Source organism: Zootoca vivipara, chromosome 13 (genome assembly GCF_965207765.1).
Source record: "Zootoca vivipara chromosome 13, rZooViv2.hap1.1, whole genome shotgun sequence".
NCBI lineage: Eukaryota > Metazoa > Chordata > Lepidosauria > Squamata > Lacertidae > Zootoca > Zootoca vivipara.
This window is the reverse complement of record NC_142596.1, coordinates 36363479-36373624: the sequence shown is the minus strand read 5'-3', so window position 1 is coordinate 36373624 and position 10146 is coordinate 36363479.

Sequence of the window (10146 nt, the reverse complement as noted above, 5' to 3'; positions counted from 1 at the left end):
CTCCATTTCCTGGAGATGTTGAGGATTGAATCTGGGACCTTCTGCATACAAAGCAGATGCTTTACCATTGTGTGACAGGTTTCCATGAACTCCCCTGGAACCCCTTCAGTACTGGGGCCAGCAACAGTGTCCTCCTTTTCCTCTGAAATCTCATCCATATCTGGACTGGTTCTCCAGTGAGGTGATGGGATATGACAGTGTGGTATGGATTATCTTGGGGGGTGATGTCATGGAGGCATCTCTTTCTCACCACATGTGTTTTACTTCCTCCATGCCCGGCTGCTGCATGATTAGCTGGAGTTGGCCATGTTTTCCTATACAGTGGTGAAGCAGCTGTCAGAATCTCTCCATTCTGCGTTGTTTGCTGTGCTCTCACTTCCCACTCATCTCTTCTGCTGGGAAGATCCTAGCTATGTTTTGTTGACTGTAGTAGGTTGGCATAAGCTCAAGGCTGGATTTAGTGGAAAGCAAACCAGGTGATGGGTTGGGCTGTCAGATTTGAATTGGACTATGGGTGGGGGGGGTCACCTTTCGTGGATGATTGACCCAACTACAGTATTCACAGAACAATTGAAATAAATGGCACACAAACTCCCTCTTATTTGCAAAGCTAGCAGCAGTGACCTGAAGGGGCAGCACAGTGCTAAAGCTTCATTGTTGCGATCAGTGCAAATTGCGAGACTCTCTGAAGTTGTCTCCTGACCTCATTATGGCATCTAGTGATTGATTAACTAGGGATGGGGAAGGTCAGGATTTGGCCCACTGGTTTGATCCATTTACTCACCTCTCTCCTAATGCTTCGAGGGTCATATTAAATGTGATGTCATGGCAACAGATCTGCCTAGTTTAACCCTGATTTGGGGAGCCTCAAACCCTGTGATAGCCACTTCATGTTGTGTTACATCCATTGACTTCCAGGCTTGCAATTCTTAATCCTGCAGCCCCTTTCCAAATATTGCCAAGGTGCTCATTAATAAAAAAACTTTCAAATCTTATACGCAGGAGGAAATAACGACTGTAAGAACATGCAGAAGGTTTTGAAATGTTTACACACACAGTTGTCATTCTAATTCCACATCCACCCAAAACATTATATTCCTCAGTTACCTTCAAAGGCAAACAAACCTACACACTGTATTCAATTACCAGGTTTTTTTTTTAATCAGTGGATTATTAATCATCTGAAATTATTCTTCAGTTCATAATTGAGCTTTGAGTTCCTGGAAGCCAGTTTTTGCCATATATAAAGAACTGGAAAAAAACCTGTACTTAGCAATTAGGGGCAGGCCATAGCTCAGTGGTAGAGCATTTGCTTTGCATGTCTAAGGTTCCTAGGCTCCCTTGTGTCCTTGGCAAGGAGCTGTATTGCCACCCCCACCCCACCCCGTCCTTTGCGCCCTTGCCAGAGGAGCCTGTGGAGCTCACCTGGCTGCACAGAGCAGCAAAGAGGAGCAGCCCAAGAAGCATGCAGATGCACAGATGGGCTCCTAGCCATTCTGAGCCAAAATGGAGGGGCACAATAAATGTGCCTGTGGTTGGGAAATCTAGCAACTTCCTATAAACCCAGGGTCTGCTTCTGCTAACATTTGGAGAGCTACACTCGATAGGGCAAATGTGTGATTGTCTTTCCATACACGCCCACACGCTCATTCACTAACTCTGTAAAGACCAACCATGAGAACCAGTGATTCGGTTTGGGGCTACAATGTTCTAGACAATCCATGTTCTAGACAAAAATTGCTTCTATTTGCCCTGGTGGAAAGCTGCCATGCGCACAAATAGTTGCTGGAAGTGGGACCTGCAACTAAGTCTTGTAGTTGTCATGTTTTGGCCTGATGCCGGATTGCACAGAATAGGGCCGTGGAGAGGCGGGTCAGGAGTTGTAGGACCACAGACAGCTCTGAGTGACCAGCTTGCTCCAACAGAAGTTGAACAGGACTTTGAAGCCCCTGCCTCCAGACTACTTCTTCCGGGATCCACCCCTTTGTGGAGAACTTCAGGTTCTTAAAGGACCAACCGCCTGGCCTGAAGATGGGCACTTCTCACCTGTTTCATAGCTTCCAACCTGGTGTGTGTCCTGCAGCGCTGGGTTGGTGAGGTCATGTGGGAGGCACTGGGTTCCTCAGTGGATGGTGCTCTACATGCCCTGATGGCACAGGAGGTTCTTCTGGGAAATTCCTGTCCATCAGGCTTGGCTGCAGTGGTCTTCTGCTTTCTAGCAGTCAATTTAGAGGCCCAAATGTAGCTCCACTCCTTAGCTGGTGCCATTGCTGCCTCTAACTCCATACCTGGATTGCTGCTGGATTCAGAGGGGACACGAAAGCAGTGCTGAATAATCCTATTCAGGGTTCCTGCCAGGCATGCCTTCTTCTAGGGCTCTCCATGCTATTCCTTCCCACCCATGGGCTCTCCATGCTATTCCTTCCCACCCTTGGTTTTCTCTTCCACACTGCCGATTCCCACAGTTACTCAGGGTGCCCTTTTGGCAACATAAGATGACATAAGGTTAACTCATTGCAGAATGAGTTAACTATTACCATTATTATGTATTATTATTTTTTCCAAATAAATAAATAGATCATCATATTTGGCTCAGAGCCTTTTTTGTTCCATGTGTCATTTCTTAGTGGCAAAACCCAAACTGCCACCCACTTCCCTTTCGATTGTGGAAATAAACTTGTTTATGTTATTCATAAATTTCTTGGGTTCTGGCGTGATGTTTTTATTTTTAATTTTGGTGTGTGTTGAGATTTTGAATTATCAAAAGTGCTTGGGGGAGTTTCTACCTTGGATAAAAAATATCAGACTAGGCAGAGAACCCTTTGGCTCTTTACAGTAACACATGATGCCTGTCTGCCTGATAAAGGACTTCTGTCTGCGCATATTGTGTAATTATTTCTCCCAATTAGAGAGACTGGTTGGTTGGCTGGTTCCATTCCAAGCATTTCCTGCTCACATAAATGTCCTTTCCCCCAATTCTAACATATGTTGATTAATTACTTACTAGAAAGTATTTAATATAGCTGGAGTTTCAAAGGAATTGGCCTATATCTGGGTGAGATTTACTGTTTCCTGCTTTCTTCATTGTATGCTATCATCACCGATCCTCCGAATAAATAAGGCTATCTTGACACCCGAATGCATGTTCCCTGCACCTTTAAGAAAATGGAGAATGTGGGTCATGCAAAAAGAAATTTGGCTACATCCTTATACCCTCCAACATCCTGGGACACAAGGCCAACCTACCAAATATCACGGGACCACATTTATCCAGTGCTTTACCAGCTGCACTGGCTCCCGGTGGAGTACAGGATCAGATTTAAGGTGCTGGTTTTGACCTTTAAAGCCCTATGCAGCTTAGGACCCTCGTACCTACGGGACCGCATCTCCTGGTATGCCCCGCAGAGGACCTTAAGGTTCACAAATAACAACATTCTGGAGATCCCAAGCCATAAGGTGGTTAGATTGGTCTCAACTAGGTCCAGGGCCTTTTCAGTACTGGCCCCGACTTGGTGGAACGCTCTCTCACAGGAGACCAGGGCCCTGTGGGATTTGACATCTTTCCGCAGGGCCTGCAAGACGGAGCTGTTCCACCTGGCCTTTGGCCAGGACTCAGTCTGACCCCTATGCCTTCCTTCCTTATGGTTTTGATTTGGGCTACTTTAAAATGAGGCTGCATTTTAAAATTTTAAATTCAAACTGTATTTTAACCTGTATTTTAATTGATTTTCTTTCTTTTACGTCTTATTGTAATTTTACTGGTGTCAGCCACCCTGAGCCCGGTGTTGACTGGGGAGGGCGGAGTATAAATAAAATATTAATAATAATAATAATAATATTTTTGTGTGAATTTCTTCTACTGTACACATATTTATATGCAATTTCCCTAACATACACATTTTTGCAAAGCAATTTCCCATAATATCATTTTTTGTTTGTTTGTTATATCACTAATATATGCATTCGGACGCACACTTTCCCTTTGTACTGTATATTGATTTGTGTACCCACTACTTGGCTGGAGAACTGCATTGCAAAATTAGGAGAAGTGTGACTTTTGAAGGATGACTGTGTTTTGGTTCAGAGATTGCTTCGCAAAATGCAAATTTAGTAAGTTTGCCTTTAAATGCAAACTGAACCAAAGTTCTCCCCCATCCCTAGCAGAGAGTGAGAAGAGTTGATGGTGTGTTTGGGTGGTGCTTTTACTCAAGGGAAGCTGAGTAATGTACCCTGCCATGGAGTTGGTAGAACTGGTGGCCTAGTAGTGTCTGTGCCTCGCCTGAATTGGGGAGTGTGCATGTCTCTTTGGAAATGCAAATAACCTTCCTGCCCTAGAGCGGAGTTAGCATCCTGGTTTGTTTCAGGCTGTTTACCTGTGTACAATAGGCTGCTTTCTGCACACCCTTGTGCTCTCATCTGCCCAGGCAAGAAAGAAGCAGGATCAGAGTTGAAGGGCATGTACCAGCCAGGCAAAAACACTCAAAGTATATGAAGTAGGGAGGCTCTTGAGGGGGTGTTGTCTGGGGCGAGGGTGTGGCCTAGGGAGTTATGAGGGCTATAGAGAGAGGCTTGGGGAGGGTTTTAAAAAAGTCTGAGGAAGCATAAGTGTAGGGAGATTTGGAAAGGAAATCGGGTGTGTGGAGAATGTGCAAGCCCAGGGTTTGTTTATTCCCTGACATTTCCATTATATTTTTAGGACTTTCCCCCTACTTGTCATTCTTACAGTCCCAGTTCCCTACCTGCTTCAGAGTGCTTGATCAACATGTTGGAGCAACACCAATAAAAGTTCCCTCTTTCATAACTTGAGTCTTTCCCTCACATTGTTACTCATACTGATTAACAGATGCACTTTAAGTTCTGCTAAAAGCAAAAGTTACCTTTTTTAGTATCATCAGGATGAGCAAAGATTTGCACAATGAGAACTCCCCACCCCCACCCCGTTAAAAAATGACAGCATCTTTATAGTCATTTTGCATTAATTTTTCCCCTCTAGGCTGTGGAGCAGGAGGAAAGTTATGCAATAGAATATGAATCTGATGCCACCTGGTGGCAGTTTGATTGGTGGCTTTGTTGTCCTGTTTTTCTGGTTATACAAACGTATTTGGTTAAATTCATGATGCTTTATCTTTGCAATGCTGTTGGGGTAGCCATATTCAACCCCACTTTAAATACTATTTGTGCCTGTCAAATTTTAAATGTGGACATGCTGCTTCATTTCCAATCAGGCTGAAATCTTGTCACTTTTCATATCACAAATCTTCTGGGTTGTTGTTGTTGTTGGTCCCACTTTTGTTGTGCTATAGCCCCTCCAAACAGTTTTGGGAGGCACCACAAGATAACAAATAAACACAATACATCCCCTGTAATGAACTACAGTATATCGTGTGTCAAGAACATGTTGCAGAACATATCCGGGGGGAAACACAATTCTGGAGGGATCCCAAAGGCAATTTATTTGGACAAGAACTCCCTGGAAATAGGGATTGGTTGTTAAACTACTCTGGAAATTAGCTCTGGGAAGGGAATAGGAGTCTCCTAGCAACTCTTAGCACTCTCAACAAACTACAGTTCCCAGGATTCTTTGAGGGAAGCCATCATTACTGCTTTAGATATATAGTGAAAATTGGGCCTGAGTAAATCGGGAATCATTTTGATTCAAAGCATATTCATTCAAATTACAGTACTTGCAGTTAATATATATTTATCCTACCCATCTCCCAAAGATTAAGAATGGTGTGATTCCCCTACATTGTGTTATTTTCACACATGACAAATCCTGTGTGGCTATTTCACATGAGAAGAACACCTAGTAGTTGCGTGGATATTTTAAAGGCACAAATACAGGATGGGAGACAAGTGGCTTGAGAGCAATACATGTGAAAAGGATCTAGGAGTCTTGGTAGACCACAAACTTGACATAAGTCAACAGTGTGATGCAGCAGCTAAAAAAGCCAATGCAATTCTGGGCTGCATCAATAGGAGTATAGCATCTAGATCAAGGGAAGTAATAGTACCACTGTATTCTGCTCTGGTCAGACCTCACCTGGAGTACTGTGTCCAGTTCTGGGCACCACAGTTCAAGAAGGATACTGACAAGCTGGAACGTGTCCAGAGGAGGGCAACCAAAATGGTCAAAGGCCTGGAAACGATGCCTTATGAGGAACGGCTTAGGGAGCTGGGAATGTTTAGCCTGGAGAAGAGAAGGTTAAGGGGTGATATGATAGCCATGTTCAAATATATAAAATGATGTCATATAGAGGAGGGAGAAAGGTTTTCTGCTGCTCCAGAGAAGCGGACACGGAGCAATGGATTCAAACTACAAGAAAGAAGATTCCACCTAAACATTAGGAAGAACTTCCTGACAGTAAGAGCTGTTCGGCAGTGGAATTTGCTACCAAGGAGTGTGGTGGAGTCTCCTTCTTTGGAGGTCTTTAAGCAGAGGCCTGACAGGCAGATGTCGAGAATGCTTTGATGGTGTTCCCTGCTTGGCAGGGGTTTGGACTGGATGGCCCTTGTGGTCTCTTACAACTCTATGATGCTATGATTCTATGAACCAAAATCTGCCAACAAGTCCCACAGTCTTCCCACCAGTTGAAGTCCTCTAAATTTTATCATCACAGTAGCCTTCTTACTAAGGAAGCTAGGTCTCTTCACTTGCTAAACCAAAACCAAATGGTTGGAATATTTTAGAAGGGGCATTGCTGAGGGAGGTGTGTGTGTGTGTGTGTGTGTGTGTGTGTGTGTGTGTGTGTGTGTGTGTGTTTAGGTGACTAGACTAATGAGCATGGCTAAGTTAGGTCCATTGATTTACTCTGAGTAAAACCTACCGTAGTTGAATGCATTTGAAAGAATATATAAATGGGCAAAACAAATATGGCATCCATGACTGGATCTTTGCACTTAAAAAAATATTAGTATTAAAATGCAGGTTCATGAATGGCCTCTGTAGGACTAGTAGCAGCTTCATATAGGGAGAGGGGACAATTTTAACCAGGGAAAGAGTTAAAACACTGATTTCCTTCATCATATCTCTTTTTGCCCTGAACTGAATTGCTATGAAAGATTTAGCTCCTGTTATCTGTGAGGCACTAGAACATCACTCAAACTCTGTAAATACAATTTACATCTAAGCCGGTAGATCTGAAGGAGGTTGTATTCCTGTCAAAGTTAAATTGTCCACCCCCACATTGGGCCATAGCTTTCGTACTGAATCATGGTAGTGCAACAGTGGCAGATAACAGGACCTTGGCATTCTCTAAAATGAAGGGTCTTATTGGAAGTGAGAGCCTGTAATTTGCAAAGGGGACTGACTGGAGAGCTTCTCTCTCTTTCACAGCACAGGCCATAGGGAAATGGAAGAGTCGAGATTGACAGCAAAATTCATGCTGCCATTTCATCCCCCGCACTTAGGACTAATTTCACCATACATATATATATATGTGTGTGTGTGTGTGTTTCATTTGGTTACTCAGCACTTGATGACTCACAGATGAATGTGTGCGCTAACATAAACCTAGTTTTCACTTAGGTGGCAAGCCTGTGTCAGTATTGTACCACCTGATGCAGACAGCTCACAGGACTGAACATTCACTCTTTGGGGTAGGGCTATAGTTTAGTGACCGTACATCTGCTTTGTATGCAGAAGGTTTCATGTTCAATCCTTGGCATCTTCTGGTAGGGCTAGGAGAGAACCAGTGCTTTTTTTCAGGGGGTACTCAAGGGTACGCAGTATTGGCACCTTTTGTTGTTGTTGTTGTTGTTGTTAAAAAAGTGTGGCATTTAGTGTAACAATTTCATGGTGACGACTGGCACCTATTTTTCTAGGGGAAAAGCACTGGAGAGAACCCTGTCTGAAACCTGGAGAGCTGCTGCCAGACAGTGTAGACATTACTGAGCTAGATGAAGCAAGGGTCTGCAGACCATCTCAGACCCTCCAAGTGTCCCTATTTTCCAGGGATGTCCCTGATTCAGAGAAGCAGTCCCGGTTTCTGATTTGATCTCAGAATGTCCCCTTTTTCCTTAGGTTGTCCTTATTTTCATTGGTGAAATGTTGGAGGGTATGGTGTTATCCCACCCCCGAGCCATCTGAAGGCAGCCCTGTATAGGAAAGTTTTTTCAATGTTTAATGTTTTATTATGTTGGAAGCTGCCCAGAGCAGCTGGGGCAAGTCAGTAAGATGTGTCAGGTATAAATAGTAAAATTATCATCATGGAATGGAACATCCCTATTTTCATTGCAAAAATTCTGGAGCTCCATAGGCAGCTTCCTATGTTCCCGTGGACAGGGGGAACCCTCCACATAGCAAAATTAGGCCATATTTGCACCATACATTTAAAGCACATTTAAAGCATAGTTGCACCATACATATAAAGCACTTTAAAGTCATGACTTCCCCCAAAGACTCCTGGGAGCTGTAGTTTGTAAAGGATGCTGAGAGTTGTTAGGAGATCCGAAAGCTACAATTTTCATTGTTCCCTGGAAAGAGGGATTGATTGTTAAATCGCTCCCCGCAACAGCCTCCTTTTAAGGACAGGCGAGACAGTTGGGATTTGCTGCCGATACCATCTGTCTAGTGTGGCCTACACGACATGAGGAACATTCTGTTCAAGGAAGTGAGCGGAACATAAACTGTAGCAGAAAATTTACAGTAAAGGGATGTTAATGCCATTTTAATTGTTGCCAAGTTTCACTGTGTAAACTGGAAATTTATTTTTTTATTTTTTTTATTTTGCTGAAGATATGAATATTATAAACCGGAAACCATTCAGAAATGTGACCCACATAAACACACACACACACACACACCATACATCTAAAGAGCTTTAAACAATGGCTTCCCCCAAAGAATCCTGGGAGCTGTAGTTTGCTAAGGGAGCAGAGCTTTGTTAGGAGACTCCTATTCCCCTATCAGAGCTACCATTCCCAGAATTCCCTGGGAAGAGGTACTGGGTGCCTTAAATGTATGGTGTGAATGTGGTCAAAGTCTGATTTGATGCAGTCTGCTGTACCACCCCATTTTACTTTCCACAGTGGTAGCCATGCTAGTCTGCTGTAGCAAAACACACACACAGAGAGACAAAAGAACCCAGCCCACACTCAGATCTCTGAGGCTGTGCTGTAATTTGTTCACCTTTCCTGCAGGACTCCTTGTTTTTACACACCTGTTATTCAACCAGCATCCTTCAGTCACACTATCCTTCTCTATGAGAGATTAAAAGGCTGCAACGTTTGCTGTCATTAATTTGTCAGTAGCAAGCTAGGGCCGAGGTTTATAACTCCAGATGAACAGTGTTGTGCAGTCCTACCCAGAAGCTTCACTGAGTGAGCTTATTATTATCATTATTACATATTTATTTCAGAAGGTGTATATATTGCTTGACTTACAAAAAAGGATGAAACAACAAAATCACCAGTAAGAAAGTTATAAACTATTTAAAGCATTCAGATAATTAAAATCAACATAAACAATGCATTAAAACCTGTGTCAACATTCTACATGCCTGGATATGCTTGCTTAAAGAAATATGTTTTTATTAGGCTTCAAAAGAGAGAAAAACGAAGGCTGCTTGATGTCAAGATGCAGGCAGTTCCAAAGTACTGTATATCACCTGGCACCTCTGCCAATTCTGCAGCTCGAAGAAATCAAGTGGACATATCTGAGGTCAAGCAATCTCACAAATGAACTGATCCCAATCTGTTAAGGGCTTTACATACTTATATATCAGTGGGTTGTTGTTTTTTCCTACGTGGATATAGAACTGCACACTTACTAAATATCACGTGAGGCGGCAAAAACTATGGATTATATCCAACGTTAGATCCATTAAAATTAGTGGACATGTCTTACTCTGGTCCACTGAATTCAATGTGTATAACCGACCTAGGTTACAACGCATTTATTCCAGTCTGCGACGATGGCGTAGGACTGCTTACGTAGCGCCCGCGGCCGATGCGGCATTTCGAAGCGGCGCTCCCTCTATTTGCGCCTGCGCCCCAACGCAATTCACGGCGAGGCATTCGAACCGTCAACCGCCCCCCGATTCGAATCTGCATCGCGGCTGGTCCAATGATCATCCCGCGGCCTCTGCAAACGCCGGCTTCCCGGGCCCTGCCCATCCACGTTCTTTGCTCCGCCCACTATCCAAT